The sequence below is a fragment of the Ooceraea biroi genome, chromosome 1, assembly GCF_003672135.1.
Source record: "Ooceraea biroi isolate clonal line C1 chromosome 1, Obir_v5.4, whole genome shotgun sequence".
NCBI lineage: Eukaryota > Metazoa > Arthropoda > Insecta > Hymenoptera > Formicidae > Ooceraea > Ooceraea biroi.
In genome coordinates, this window is record NC_039506.1 from 489,566 (window position 1) to 506,551 (window position 16,986).

General features: G+C 43.9%; 1 protein-coding gene across 1 annotated transcript in view; it reads right to left on the reverse strand.

Moving 5' to 3' along the window:
- The window catches only part of LOC105285445, a 44,888-nt gene extending 31,392 nt beyond the window's left edge, over nt 1-13,496 (reverse strand). Inside the window, exon 1 of the transcript XR_895067.3 lies at nt 7,743-13,496. The gene's annotated coding sequence lies outside the window, so the exon portion shown is untranslated. The remainder of the gene's footprint in view (nt 1-7,742) is intronic.
- Between the last annotated feature and the right edge of the window lie 3,490 nt (nt 13,497-16,986).

The following is a 16,986-nucleotide window of genomic DNA, read 5'->3' on the forward strand; positions in this document are numbered from 1 at the left end:
TCCTCCTTCTCTCTCCCTCCCTCTCTCTCTCTCTCTCCTTCTCTCTATCCCCCCCCCTCTCTCTCTCTCTCTCAACTCTTCGCGCGTTCTCTTGCACTCTATCCATAGTCGACCTAGACTGGCGGATCTCTTCGAGGTTTCTCTAATTGTTACTGCGAGCCTCCGCGATGTTAATCACGCGGCCGGGTTGAGACAGTAATTCAGCATTACCGGAAGATGTAACGCCCATTCAGATCCGTGGGCAATACCGGCTTCCGCCTGCCTCTGCCTGCCTCTGCCTGCCAGCTTATTGACTCGCGTTTATTAGGTCCGCGCCATCATTCGCGCAAGTAATCGCGATGTAATTGGGAGAGTAATTTCATGGCAGGAACTCGGCGATGGCGTCTTCCGGCATGGGCGCAGAGCGCGTGTGCTCTGACGTGTATTTCGGGAATTCTGCCATGAACAACGAGAAGATTATTCTTCACGTATCGTTCTTATCGTTAAAAAATTATCGCGAAGTAAATTAGCATTAATAAATCTGCGAAACTAAGATAACATGCACAGACAGTTTTTTTACTAATCACGCATCTTTTATTTTATTACGAGCGAATTATGATTATTTCGTTTGTAGTTTAACGCAAAAAAATTATAGCATTTTGAAGAAATGATTGGCACCAGACTAAAATAAAAATTTCGATAATATGTATTGTTTCAGAATCGCAATTCAGAGTCAGAATTACAAACGAAATTAGTTTCACCACAACCCACAAACTAACTGCTAGTTTCCGCGTGTATTCAAAACTTAATTTATTAAAAGTGGGGTGCCAAGTGCATATGATGAATTGTTTAGATTCTCGTTTTCCCATTTCGCGCTCAGCGGATTAGGTAGGTAATGCAGAGCGAGCGTTTCGCATAGCTGCGGCATTTGTTTTGCCCAGGACGACTGGGGATTTGTTTAACCGTTTGAGTTCAAAGAGACGAGGAGGCACGCGACCCATAACCCACGCACGGCAAACGCGATAGCGGCAATCACCGCTCGCGAACGCACGCCACGAGGCGAAGCGTAAGGCGGCGGCGCGGGTAAACGCCGCTTTTCCTCATTAGAATGCCGAACATTCTGACGAGCGCGGGGGCCACTTCCGCAGCTTCCTAATCCGGCGCTTCCGGGTGCGTTTTCCAGCTACGAATAAGCGAATGAATCGAGCGCGCACTCGCGAGCTGACGAGCGAGCGAGCGCGAGTATACGATCGAAATTCCACGCGCGTCTCCGTTTGTAGCTGCGTCCGCGGCCGGAGCGGTTAACCGAATGGGTGATTAGCAGCCTGGTGGTTAAATCGCTAACTGGGCAGTTAACCGGTCGAGTCGGTTAGCCAAGCAGTTAACCGGTCGTGCCGGAGCGGTCTATTGGCTCCGCATTGTGTTGAATCGTACCTCGTATTTCGCCGACGCCATGTATCAAGCAGATGGTGAAATTATACATATGTGAAATGCGAGATACGTAACTTGCCTCCGAAATTATCCCCATAATTTCTTTTGTCAAACTAAAGATATCCAAGCGCGCCGGAATCTATCAGAATGAGTTGTTACAGAGAGACTAACAATAAGTAGCTCTCGAGAGTGGTCGACGAGAGTTGTGAGGAGGGGGAGAAGCACGATTAAAACGTTCGCGATAAGTGGAGAAAGATTTATGCAGCATCTTGACAGAATCTCGGTATCGGATAACGCAATGCAAGTGACGAGCGACGTCTGCAACGCGTAAACAAATTCTGAGACAAAGCTGAGGCGTCGCTATGTCTTTCAGAACCGCAATCGAGAACCGTAAGCACGTTGTTGGCCGCGCACAAAGGCGCCGTGTGTTTGTAGAATAGGATCGCGCTAATAGACGTTTTCTATGAGATCGAAATGACGGAGAGACGGGAATGCCGTTGGTGAGCGCGAAGGTGATGCGTAGTATGGAACGCGAGCATAATACGCTAATAACACTACAAAAGGTGATCTTTATGAGCAAGGAAGACGCTCGCTGCACTGATCGTGAGAGGAGAAGGCGCTATAGTAAGTTCAACGAGCATGAGCTAGGAATTTCGGCGGCAGAGTACTTCCTATCAAGTAGAAAGGAGAGGAAATTGCGTCATTTCTCCGTTCAAAGAAACAGCCTCTTCCAGTATATACTCGAGTTCCTTTCGAGATTTATCACAGCGACAGTAACGGGATCTGTTATGAGTCGGCTTACATAAGCGTAAGAAATATTCGTCTCTAAATATAAATATAAAATATAAATTTCTATAAACGTGTGTTATTTAGATATGCGTCTGAATAACTGATATTTGCAAACATAAGGTGGAATGGAGAAGAAGGAGAGAGAGACGTTGCAACCGGTTAATTTGTCATTTCCTCTGCCTGGCATTCCTACTCATCTAGGTCATTCTGCACACGATCGCCAAACTTCCGCAGTACAGTGAGATACAAACCTCCCTCGAGCCCAGAATGCAGTTGCATACATTTTTTATACATTACCAACGCGAAATAGGAACATGAATTTATTATATGTCTGTAGATTCATGAAATGAGATTCATGAAATCAGATATTTGATTCTATGAATTACTTTTTAGGAACGCAAACGGTTCCTTTATTAGAAGAGACAAGAGCCAAAAATAACGTCCATATGTGCCAGTCCCTTTAAACGCGTTTCCTACTCATCGGACTTAAATCCGGTCTGAGCCAGTCAATTAATTGTACGGTCACGTACTGAGTAACGTGACAACTGGCCGTCGATTTGTAACTTTGTATCGTGCGAGCACGATGCATTTGCAGTGCATCTGCATTCGCAGAATTAAACTCAATAAAATAGCATCAAGATAATTCTGTCTAACTTTCAGAAATATATTCACAAAATCTGTCTGTATTAAAGATCGATACAACAGAATAGTATATTGCATAAAATTAAGTAACGTGACATTATCATTCTCGCATCTTATTATTTTCTTAACAATCTTACTAGACTTGCATCTATTGTATATATTTACATATTTATTTATTTTGTTTATTTTTAATTCTATCTTTAGAGCTTCTGTTTATTTTACTGCCAATAGCTTTTTTCATCACTTACACAAACAAAAAGTCACAAGATTACTGTCAGTCGTGAAGCCCGCGAGCCTACCTTCTGATCCGATCCCGAACCGGAAACCAGCCGGCAACGAGAGCACAGTCTACATTAGGTAGGGACTACAATCGGGCAGCCAGCGGGGGCTAATCCGGCAGAGAGGCATTTTCATCCCGGGGTTTCGGAACTTGCCGGCGGATTCCGTCCATACCCCGCGAAGAGAGAGAGAGAGCAAGAGAGAGAGAAAGAGAGAGCGAGAGAGAGAATGGCGAGAGGGACAGAGAGAAAGAGGAAGAGAGAGAACCTTCCCTTTGGCCGGGAACTTTGTTGCGAACTGGAACCGCGCGCTGCTGCTCGTCGAAACCGGGGGAACTAATCGCTATTTCAGCGATGCACCGGCCCCTGTGCATCGCGGCATTACTCGAATGCTCTTATTTTCGTGTGGCGGCTCGTATTTCGCAATGGGGCACACCGTTGTTCGTGCTTACGAGCTGCGCTGCGTCGCGCGATGCCCGAAATCCTAGAATCGCCGCTCATAATTTCAGCCACGAATTAGTGTCTCGCGAGTACATATCGAAAGTGAAATTGCCAAAGTTGTGCGACCCTGGTGGTTTCGTTTCGTGGACAAATACGTGATCCAGGATGAAATCGCGTCAACCGTGGCCGCGAATATCAATCCTCGGATATTTTAACGCGAGCGAGCAGAAGGAAATTGGATACAAGAAATTTTTGAAAAAACAGCTCGTGTATGGTCCAACATTTATTATCGTTAATAATGAAATTGACGGACGATTCAAATGAAACAATTGAAAGTATATCCCGAGTAACTATGTGCCACTTTTGAAAGCTGCTTGCCCTTATTTTGTAGTACATGTTTAATTCTCAGCATTAAAAAGTTATCTGCAAAAAACGAGCTTGCGATAGGGACGATTTAAGACTTGAATCCGTACACAAATGGCAGGATTTGCCAGATCAGCTCTCTCCAGACTAACTCCATAGCAAAAGAGGGCCAGGCCAGACGAGATCGCGCCGCTAAGTGCTATTTCAACGATTTGCTATGCAGCTGCAGCCAGCGCATTATCCGGATGCTATTATTCCGTCGCATGATACATTATGTAATAATCGTCGATCGCAGGCGATCACATCGAGCGATGTATTATCTCTTGCATCAATTTTCGAATTATCAATTTTTGGCGCAGGGGAAAAGCGGAGAGCATTGCGTGTGTAATTTTATGCGCGAGCAATAAGCGCGTTTAACAACGAATACAAATTAAGGATTGGTTTTGTCAGGACGAGAGGCAATCACGCGCGATATTGTGACGTATTCGTTTTTCAATCGGTGGTGTATCACTCAAGCATCAATCGATCGCCCACCGTAAATACCGACTGATATCTGTCTCCCTGGTATCCCAATAAATGAATAATAAAGGCACGCGTGGCCTTGTGTGGGAATTATAATCGTGTCCGCCACTGCATCGTGATCAGCTTATTGAATATTCCGTTTGCAGTCGGCCCGCCGAGATGAAACGTAGCGCTTGCATTTATGCAGGATACATAAAAAAAAGAGAGAAATCCCCTGCTCTCTACCCTATCGAAAATGCGTGGAACCTTTTAATACGCATCGCTAAATTCCTCGCAAGCAGTTTTGTTATCTGCCGCGCGCATCTCGTATATATGTTTCCGCGCATTTGAGCGCGATATTATAATTGGCGATAATACAATTGGCACATGGAAGTGCTAAATATACGTATACGGGTCAACGGATCCTTAAGTGCCGAAAACGCACGGTCCTTGACACGGTACGGAATTATCGTGAGTTTTGTCATTGACCGACATTGATGAACCTTTCATTGAGCCCGCATTCAATGTAATAGAAATGAGAGAAAAGGAATGGGAAAGATCGTACGGTTGCACGTAGAGCTGTTTCAAGGCGAGTCTGGTCGAAATCTGCCTACTTGAAAAAAAGGTTCCACTTCTCTCTCTCTTTCTCTCTCTCTCTCTTCCTCTCTCTTGCTCTCGCTCTTCAGTGTCATCCCTTTCTGTCTCTTGCTCCGACCTAGAGCTCGGTACACGCGTGTTCATGCGCACGCGGTATATGCGCGGGACTCTAAAAAAGGTAGCCGGAGCCATTCGATGGCAGCTGTTCCACATTTGAAGGATGGATATTCTTCGGGCTTTGTCGCAACGACAAAAGAACTTCTCTCACAAAAGGCCGACGTGGCCCAAGCTTTGCTCCCTAGCTCTCTTCCTGTGCCTCTCCTCTACTCTGCATCCTCCCCCTTGCCGAACAAGACAGAGAGAAAGAGAGAGAGGAGAGGTACAAGTATTCAGAGAAGAGGTACAAGTAAGTAGGCCCAAGTTCTATATTCGAGAGAACAATCCTTACTTCCCCGTTCTATCGCTTCGAAATATCTCTTTCCCTTTTCCTTCCTGTGATATCTTTGCTGCGACGCCCTGGAACACCCACGTGAATGTGTGATCATTGATACGAAACTTCCTACAAAATATGACAATGCTTCCGACTAAATTGATAGACTTGCCGTGATTCTGCTGTTACGCCAAAAACTTTAACGAACCTTTTATTTCCTATAATTATTTCACGCTGTCAGTCTTCGCGGGAGAATTCGAAGGAAGGATATTTTATTGTTAATTCTACAAATAGTATTGTAAGTTAGAAAAACTGAAGGGAGATTTAAAAATTGGAAATTTAAGACGAGGATTTGAGGGAAGACGGTTTATATGCTGCGAGCTTTATTATGATTTTCCGAGAAATATGTAGAATAGAAATTCCGCAACCTCTCAGTTACTTTCGAACGTGTGCGAATCGTATGTGTTATTTGTTTTAGCAGATAAATAATAAAAGTGAACGAGAGAGCAGAGATAACCAGTAACAGACGTGGAATTATATACAAACAACGAGAAAACGGCTGCAACGGCCATTGCACCGCGCATCGCAAAACATCTATTGCAAACGAATGAAAAAGAAAACCGTATTTGTCAAAAGGGTTCTCTCATTTTCGGACATTACTCTTCCAAATTCCGTTCCATATTCCGTTTTTGCGTGCCAAAGAAATAATTCCTCTTATATTATAAATCATGTGTACACAAGAATCTTTCCTTACTGTGAGGTTCTGCCTTCATAAAGGCCCCACGTGTCGCGATACTTCGTGGAAACCACAAAAAATGAAATAAGGATGAAGCAGGTGCACCATGAAATTTATTACGCGAATTCGATGGGAAAGCGATTTTCTGCCGAGATGACTGAACCACCAGTCCGTTTCGGGACGAGTTCGTCAAAGAGGGCGGCGAGGGGGACGGCGAATCAGCTCTACTCCGGTGACTAATGGGTTTGCTACGAGCTCCGTTCATTCGACCCCGTTTGACCCCGCGCCCGCGAAGTTACGGGGCGCGTACAAACATTTAGGAAGCGACGAGGAACGTGAGGGACCCCCGTGCAGCGAAACGAGAGAGGAGAGACGTCCCACGCACTCGACTGACTCATGCTAATAATTAAGTTCATCGGCCGGAATTTCGAGAAAGAGATTCCTGCCACCACAAAGGTCATCTTCAGCACGCGTCGTGATCAAAGCGATGTTTTATGAGACGAGCTTTGCCGCTCGCAAAGCCACGATAGTGCCTCGGAGAAAGGCCTGTATAGATCTCTCATCGGATCTCTGTTGGATTGTCCGTGGCTCCCGAAATAGCGTATTCAAATTAACGGTAGAACTGAATACATCGCAATGGTTCTCACCGTTAACATTCAATTATTCAGTTCTGCTGCAAATGTCACTAGAAGTGCAGCTTATTAACTCTTGTCTTAAGATACATGTAAATGACAGAATTTGTTTCGATCAAAGAAGAATTAAAACGTGATAAAAATTCAGATCTGAATTGTCTTTATAATTAGTGTAATTTAATACTTGGAAACTAGATAGAACAACCAGAGCGAAGACCATTCAAAACTCGCGCGTACCATAAATTTCAGGTTTTTCCTAGGAAAGCCGAGTTCTGATGCGTGCAAGATAATAATATCCGATTGAACGACTAAAAATCGATTCACAGACAGCTGCGATAGTTTCGTAAATAAGTTTCGGGCGTCCGAACAAAGCAGAGGGCTGGACCCAAATTTATTTTATCCTCCCCCGCGATCGTACATCAAACAGGTAATTGCGGGTTGCACGACATGCGATATAGAGATATCATACACAAGAAAAAACAAGCCTACTGTCGCGGGTAAACCGGTAAAGGCGACAGTCGTTGGCACATTTAATATCATATACAATGATTGGCACTTGCAATTTTTTAGGTTAGAATTGCAGAAATTTTCAAAAATATATTAAATACATAATTAGTAGAATCCATATTAATATCAAAAACAGTTTCTTATCAGTTATGAGTATAGTATAGTTATTAGTATAGTGCCAATGACTGTAGCACTGCCAACGAATGTCGCCTTTACCTATTAGATAGCTTGAAATGTTGCAATGCGCCCCAAGTTTCCTGCCTGTATTTCAATTTAATAGAATTTCTTTGTTTCTTTACTAATCTCCGTATCATAAACTCAACATTAAATTACTCTACATAATTAAGTTGATTAATTTAAATTTCATATTTTTATTTCGTTCTTATTTAATCGATCCAACACAAAAGATCGCATACCTAGAGAAAGCTTTGCTCTTCTTTGTTCGTCTGATTCTTCCTCTCCCCCTCTCTCTTTCTTATAACTGCCGATTAGCACACGATCAAATTTGGAGGCTGTCCGCTCCGCAAGATGAACATGCGCCAAGAAGAGCACGTCCGCGTATAACGCTCAGATCTCCGCGTTTCGTTCGTTTTCGTTCTCGTCCGTCGCCGACCGCGTTCGGGCGGCTCCGATGCCCGAAGAGCGTCATGAAAACCGAGCCGCAGCTCCATTCAGTTGCACTCAGCCCGTGCATCCGTTCGTTTCTTATCGCGTGACGGGGATCATTCTTTCTCTTTCTCTCTTCCATCGCCGAGATAAACCGTGATATAAGTATCTACGTGACGACAGATAAGCCGTGACGCCAGCGTCTCGCGATCGAATACGCGAGTGCCCGGCTCTGCGAGCGGATCGCCCGGACTATCTGCCGAATTTCTGGGCGTGCACGGGTGTAGCCGGTGAGTGATATTACTGCGCATTAATTAGCAGAGAGCAAAGAACACGCTGATATAATATTATTTATAACAAGGAAACGCGCGCTCGACTCTGCGTGAATTTCCCTCTCGACGGTCGCGTTTCGCAGGTTTCACTGTACTGACACCGTAAAAGACAATTAGTTCGAAAATAATATCTGTAAATAAATTGATAAATAATCTGTTTGAATAAATACTTTCGTGAAACTTGACGTTACCAACAAATTACGTCTTCTTTTCCAAATTCGCGCGAGCCGAACTGGCGGGAGGAATTTTGCGAGGTCTGCGTATAATTCGGTTTCGCATTCGCAGTTTAGACTGAGAATACTGAATCGGAGGCCGGACTTGGAGTGAGTAAAGAGGGCACGGTGACAGGGACGTTTTTTTCTATACGACTTGCACGGCCCTGGTGCGCTCCGGTTCTCATGAAGTGTTCCCCACGTGGTGCTTAGCCTCTCCTCCTCTTCCTCCTCCTCCTCCTCACCAGTCCCCCTGCTCTCGTCTGCTCGTCCATCCGTTCGTCCATGTGTTACGACGATTCAGGCCGCGATGACCTAACCAGACTGTCAATTAAAATGCCACCATATGCCACTTAAACCGCTCTAAATTTCAACCATTAAGTCCCTATACGTCTGCCCTGGCCCTATTCGCGATGTACCGAGGGAGGCTGGGAGGGAAAGGAGAAAGCGGGGGGTGGAGAAGGAGGAAGATACAAATTGCGTAATCGCGGAAGCGTCTCTTCACTCTTTGTCAAGATAATCGCGCAGCAGGCTTATCGTTTATTGTCGATAAGAAAAATCGACAGTGTCGCGCGTTCAAGTTGTTACTTGCTGAGTATCTTTATCGAGAGTAAGTCACGCTGCTCGGGTTCATCGTTCTCCAATGGCTGTCACCAACGGCCAATAGCTATGACGGAGTTGGAGCGGTCGTTAGATCGAGATTACTTACCAGACGTTATCTAATGTAAAGTGATATTAATTGACGTGCGCGTGCTATACGATGTGCACGGTATTATCTCGATTGAAGGGAACTCGCGTGCACTCTCCGAGATGCTTGTGCGAGATGTCATGCCTGAATCAAAAGATGGACTCATCTTCTTTTGCCATAGTACGCTTTTAAAAGCGAAAAAAAAATTCTCGTGTTTCCGGATGTGACTTTCATCAAGCTTCCATTTTAGAATCCGGCGATTCATTAAAGTCCTATCAACAGCCCTAATTACATTATCGATTCCTTCTGCTGGCTGCTACATATTTGCCGGTAATTCATCGGCCAATATTTGCACCAGCTCGCACGAGCTATGCGTTTGCGGAATCTCCCACGAAGAGTGACGCCGCGGAAATTTATCCGCGCTTATCGCGTATCACGTGCCGCGTTTCCGTCATCCGCCGCACACTCTTAATTCTCACACACGTCCGTCCTCCGAAACACCCGGACCCGGCCTTTTGTCGTCGAGTGCTCCCTCGGAACTTTACGAGCGCCGTGCATGTCTGCTCGACGTCGAGAAAGATTATACGAAAAAAGAAGAGGGAGAGAGAGAGAGAGAGAGAGAAAGGGCAAGGGAACGTGAGACAGAAAGAGAAAGAGGGTGAGTGAATACCTTGTGCGGTATACACCCCTGACTCATCCGGCTTACGTTCCTCTCTCATGACGAGTCGAACAACGATGAGGGAGCAAACTCGAAATGGGGTGATGTTGATAGTGGTGGTAGTGACGGTAATGGTGGAGCGATTCAGGGGATGTTCCGGCCGAGATACAACCGTTACACGAATACCCGAATACCCGGGCACCAACGAGCCATGCAAAGTTCCTATCTGATTTTCATCTAATTATTTTTGACGGTCCTTTGTGCTGTCCGTTTAATTTTAATTCAACAAGCCAGCGTCCGTCGTTTTGCAATTTTGTTTATCGTGCTGCAATTTCAATAACCGCTAATGATCTAATTAAACTTTTATTTTTGTTATCAATTAGTAATCACGTGCAATGTGGTAACAATGCCTCGCGTTGAGGCAGACTAAAGTCAGATAGCAGTCCCAATTAAAATGCTAGATTACATTTACCATTCGACTTACCAGCTTGCGATTTGCCAATACTTACACCCGACACACTCCAATAACAATTCATCACGAACGTCTTCATTCTTCTTCGTCCTCGATAGGGAGGCTTCAGGAAGGCAAAATAAAATCCAAAGCCATTGGTAGAACGATATCTTCGAAACAGGTGACTCCATACGCTCGTTTGGTTCGCCAGCGTGCGCGTTAGTGCATTTTCCTCAGCTTTTTCGAGGAACGGATCGCGTCCGTAAATCGCGCGCGTCGTTGTACACCCGGCTGCAGCCGGGAAAGAAGTCACATTATTCTCGCGGACGTTATAGGGCCGTGCTCATTAGTAAATGAGCCCCGGGCAATCGAGCGGCGTTGGTCTCAGGTGTTATCTCTCCTGGCGAACGGACGAGCGGAGCGCGCGAGTTGCGCGCACCTTCGCACCCTTAAACGCGAGCGAGTAGGAGGGCGGATGTGGGCGGTTCATTCTCCGTGCGCGGCATAATGCCTTTTGTTAATTATTACAGCGGCCACACTTAGGGGCTTAAAATCCGCCATAAATAATCGCCGAGACAATACCGCCTCTCTCATCTACCCTGCCCTCTCGCCGCTTCGAGTCGCGCCACGCGGGTGTGCTACCCCTCTCGCACTACGTCTCCTCGTTTCTACATTTTTAACCAACCGGTAAGGACAATTTTTGTTTTATTACCGCGAAATGCTCCACCGTCTCGAAATCCGCCGTCTGTTTATCGTTCTTTTTTTATGATTTAATCTCTGTCACTTGGGGGGCGGAAAAAATAAAAGTTACAAGGAGGAAATGTATGGAATTCTGATTCTTCTCATAAGGATACAAAAATATTGAATACACGGTGCTCTTTATCTTCGTGTTTTTATGTCGCTAAAAGTAGTTGCGTTTGTCCGTCTCGGTATTACAGTATTTGAGTTCGATAACGAATTCACGTGAAGAAGAAGCTTTAATCGAGCCGTCGGCCGATAGGGAAAACTTTGTTCACAGGCTGTCTACTCGCCATTTTCCACCAGCCAATTAGCAGCGACACGATGCACCCTTGCGCAGCAAGAAACGGAATTTAGTTCTCCTTCGCCCTCCTCGTCCTCGTTTCTACATCGGTATCTGCATAACGCGCGCGACACAATATCGACTGCTCCCATTGGCATCGTTTACCTCGGATCGAATTTACGATACTTCAGCAGATCGCGGAGAATGGTGTGTTCTTGCGAGCGGAAAGTCGACGAGGTGGCTAGTGGAGTAGATAGATATAACAGCGCTGCAGGGTTGGAGGCAACGTTTCCGCCATCGGCACCGACAATATCCACGATACCGTACTTGTCGCGAGAAAAGTCTCGATACTTCTTCCAAGAACAAATAGAAATTTAATATGTACGATATGTTCAGTCTTGCGTCGAGTAACGCAACATGACGCAACGAAGATTGAACAATGGCCCTGAGATTAAATGTCGGTCTAAGCGAAAATAGTTTAGCGGACGAAAACGAACGAATCTTATACACTTCCTCGTAAAATTTTCTACTAATCGTGTGAATATCTATAATGCATAAATTTTGAACGAAGTTGAGACACAATTAAAGTCGAACGCACTTTGGTGTGTTTTTTCTTTTTTTCTCGTGCGGCACGCTACACGCGGAGTCAAATTAATTCCGGGACGTTAAGACAATTTTGTTAAATCAACGACTCATCTCGTTCATTTCCAGGATAAACTATTTTCACAGTACGATGGTAGCGAAAATTGAAACGCCGGTGGATAGAATCCGTTTTTGCTGTCTCTCCGCACCACTTCTGCCGCGGAAAGTTGGGTAGCTACTTGGGCTTCTTCACGTCAGATAGAGAAACGTTCTCTTTCTTTTTATCTGCCCGGTTCTTGTTCGCCGACGAGAAAACCGAGCCGGGACGATACATGGGCCGGCATTACCGAAAACGCCACGGTGCACCACTGCGGAACCGTAAATACGTGTGTCCGCATTATTGTTGGTATTGAGCGCGCTTTTATCGGACATTGTAGCACGTTGCACTGACAGTACTGGCATTAACGAGCCAGTGGTCTCTTCTCCCTCCCCGCCGCTATGGCTCTTTCGATAATTGATATGATAATTAACCATTTCGCTGCACCGCGATTGTGGTGGACGCGGCCGCGTTTAATTGATCGTTATATTGATGCGTCGTTTTAATGGCTTCTGAGAACGCGACGCATTAACGGGATTGAGAGTGTCGCTCGTGTGTACGACTAATTATCTTAATCCAATCTCTGATCAATTTCTGCGAGCGGAATATCTCCCCAGTGACACACATCTCGGAACGTGGTCCATCCAAAAATAGCCCCACATTTTTTCTTTCCTAATAATCTAACGAGGACCTTCTGATTGAAGAATCGCCGAGAGTGATCCATCTCTGAAAACCGCTCATGCAATGAAACAATGGTGGGGCACAAAATACGAGCGAATTGTCAGCTGCGTCGGAGTGCATCGACGACGCGACCGGCTGCGTCGTGTACATTATTGGCTAGACAGGGAACGTTATTAATGCCACATGTAACGCCACGTATCTGTCGAGTTCCACGCGTTGAGATTATCGTGCAAACGATAGCCGACGAAGTACCTTTTGTGCGTCCGGCGCGATGACGGCCGGCCGAGCTTGTGTGCGCAGGAGGATGCATCGTTGCATCGACGAGAGAGAGGCGTCAGCGGCGGGACTGCGGACGACAAGGGTCAGCTGATAGCTGACAATTATCTTTCAGTGTAGCCCGAACAGCCGAGGCTGTGGCCGCGTGTTGCTGTAAAACATTGGGTCTACTTTGTAGGCAGCGCCGTGTGGTCTCTACCGCCGGTTTTATCGCGTTTTTGCATCCGCGAGATGTACTCGTTGATAGAGTTAAGTAAACGGGATCCCGCCGCGAGAGCCGTTAAATTCGCGATAGACACGGCTTTATCGCGTTATTTGCGTAAACGTCAGTACACGTCAGTGTGGAACGTTGTGCATTACCAAGTCGGCGGTTTTCAGTCTTCGGACGTGCACGCGTGTATTGCGAGACGCACTTGTCGTCAAGCGAAAGTGATAAAAATGGGATACTCGGACTGCATTAAAATCCCGAGTGTTCGAGAGCGCCTCTTAATCATTCGGCGACTCGATTGAGAATTGATTACAACTTCAATCCAATTTACGTTACGATATCGTGCTACGGATAATTGGTAAGTTCTAATTAATGTCCTCTCACAACTTTGTTTTCGGCTAATTGGAGAACTGGCTTGAGCTGCAGATACTATTTAAATACTTTTTAATGAAGCCATTAAAAAAAGTTAGTACTTTGTTTCGTAAAAGATTAGTTTTACTTGACAAGACGAGTGGGTATTCGTCATATAATTAAACTGTCTTAAATGTGCAACGTACAGCAACAAAATTATTTTATTTTGCAAAAGGCGCAATGGAAAGGAATGACAATGTAGTCGAAGCGATAAGCCATGCGAAGCGTTATCTCAAGGTTCCAGGCTTTAAGAACGTTTTAAAATTTTTATCAGCCTGATGCACGCGAATGTCGTTTATTTACCTTCATGGTGTAATAAAATCAAATTTTTAGCAGATTTTATAGCATCGGTATTAATTTGCGTTTTTATCTGCTTCAGTTTATTGTTTTAATTTAATCAATAAAATAACTGTATTACTTTAATATAATGTGTAATCAAATTTTTTGAGGATTCCACAGAACATTTAACATTCGTTATATTGATTGATTATTCATTTTATATTGATTAATCAAATGAAAATGTACCAAACGAAAATAAGCGGATGGAACGATATTTTACGAAATAATCGAGTTTTAATCACAGAAAAACTTTCTGATGTATATTTCTCAATTATTTAACGTCATTACAAGGTTTACTATTTGCAAATACACGAATTTGTGGAACTTCCGTTACTCTCTGCCTACGCATTGTGTCACGGCTTTATTTTCGTTGGTGGTAGCGATATATTGTTTTGAGTGGTGCACTCTATCAGTTATATTAGATTCCACGACGTGGCACGGTGCACACGCAGCCCACCCACAATTCCTATTGCGCTACGTAACGAAACTTGCAAGCTGTCAGTGATAAGTCGCGTACGATATGCAACGACCGCTCACTTTTTCCACGAAGAAAACTGCTTATCTCCAATGAAAACAGCGCTACCGGAAGTTGCAGATGCTATATAAGGTGTTTGACGATTGATAACAGATATTGGAATGGTTTCAAACTATTTTGCATGCATATAGTGGACATAGTCTCCTTTCTTAATTTATATATGACGTGTATACATATCTGTTTTGAATAATAAAACAGAGAAAAATTACAATTAGCATATATCATGAAATAGCAAAGGATAATATTGTAAATTAAATCTTTTCTTAGCAAGAAGCTAAAGTAAAGAAATATGTACATATACAATTGTACGTAAACGAATAAACGAACGAGAAATGAATCTACATAAAGAAAATTATGTAATATACGTAACATAATTATTAAAAAATTATATTTATGTACGATTATATACATATATATATATATATATATATATATATATATCTCTGCGATGTCAGAAACGTTAATACGTCAGAACGTAAGAATCCTCGCGGCGGAATTGAATTATGAAAACTGCGTTAAACGATGGAGAGGGCCACGCAACAAGGATCCATTCCCGCCACTTCCGCACGTAATACTTAAATGGAACTAAATCTTAAATTTAATCGGGTGCGGCGTTTCCACTTGGGCGCTAAGTGAAGCTGCAAGTTGCGCTTAATTTGTTAATAGAAGCGCGCGCGACGACGGAGAGCACGGATGGAAAAATGTTTAGAAATGTCATTCGGGGGTAATTGATACGACGACGCCCGTTCCGAATCGAATTTCTCGGGGCGATTTTCCGCAGCTGGAGTATTAAAAGTTCATCGACATTTTTCTTAACTGGCGAATGCACAATGCCTGTTCGCCGCTCGTTTGATTCAATCAGTTTCGTAAAGTATTATTTACAGTAGTTTTAACTAAATGAGTCTGTACCGATGAAGAAAAATAAAGAACTTTCGGTAAAACGGGAATCAAATTCGACGGAAAAATATGGAGTATTTAATCGCGAGATTCGGCATGATCAGTACTAATGTCAATCGGTTACTAAATGTCAGTTAAAGTTGTACAAACACGTCGCGTCAGTCCGCACTCGTTAAAGTTTATATTTTGAGGAAATGGATTGCTCTCCGGATTAGCGTTTGAGGTAATCCGGATATAGTAAGGACGTAATAAAGTAATGAGTAGATAAAAATTTGAAAAAGATATGTCCGGAAAACCATAGATCCGCTAGTTGCTCTCTGATTTTCCTTCTCTCTTTCCTGGTGCTCGATTCGTTTACCTCGTTGGTCAAATTACGCGACGGCAAAGCCACACGGTGGATCCGAAATGGGGAACCATTTCCGGGCTCGCGTGAGAGGAAACGATGAAGAGCGAGCAAGACACGAGAGAAAGAGGTAGTCGAGAGTCGTTTTAAGATGGCGACTGCCTCAATTGTGCGAATTAACCCCTAACGAGAAATCTCGACCTCGCTGTGACGAACTGGGAAAGAGGCGCTTTCTTAAGACGGATCGGGTTGACGGAAAGTTTCTCGCTTTGCGTACAAGCTTTACGGGGATGGCAACGAAAACAGGATTTTGCAGTCTGCGCTTTTTTTAAATGTTATTAATTATATTTTTATTTAATTATAAGTAATGTATACATATGAGTAATAAATATAGTAATCTTGCGAAGATAAAGATGCAGTTTGTAATAGCTTGTCGTTGAATTTTTAACTTTTTCAGAAATTAAAAGCCAACGGCATTTTCCACTCATACATATACTCGATTTTAATTTTTGATCATGGATTAATTTTCTATTTTTCTTAATGTAGATCGAATTTATATAATAATTACTTTGCTCCGAAACAAAGAGAAGAAGTTTTTCATCCTCTCTATAAAGTTTGGTCTTCTAAACAGCGAACGTTTTCATGGAAATATTATTTATGCATTAACGTTCACGTCAGCTCCTGCAATTGTTAACACGTAGCAAACATTCGCTGTAAGATTAACTCGCGGCTGTTGGGCCTTTGCGGTTGGATCTCGGTATCACAGAGCGATAATAATGCGCATGGAGTGCTCGTGCAAAATTAGTTTGTACACGAGAAATTTATCATAAACCACCCCGATCTACGCGCGTCGCAGTGCAAATATTATCGTAAGCGTGCGCGGCCGTTACAGAGCTCGTTTGCAGTAAGAAACTGCGAAGGCGCGAAATACGCGGCGAAACAGCCGTCCGTTCACCTTGATTCTCATCCGAACGGCGAAAATCCGCCGCTTTAAATATTCGTCAGCACGCTAATGGACCGGGCATTATCCTTCCTCGCGTCATTTTTTCGTCGCGCTTTTTATCGGGTTCTTTTCTGGCTAGTCCAGCGTGCGTGAGTGGTCGACATGTAAATGCAATTGTTTGAACAGTATTTTTGATCGATAAAATCAAAATCAAAATCTCTCGAAAGCTGTGAAATGACAAGCAATAATTATTCATCGATCAATCCGTGATGTGTTTGAACAAAAAGCAACATACTATGAATGGCGTTTAATAAAATTATGTGACAGTTAAAATATGCGCGTTTTAAATTTACGCTTACGCAGGCTTTTTTTATCGAGAA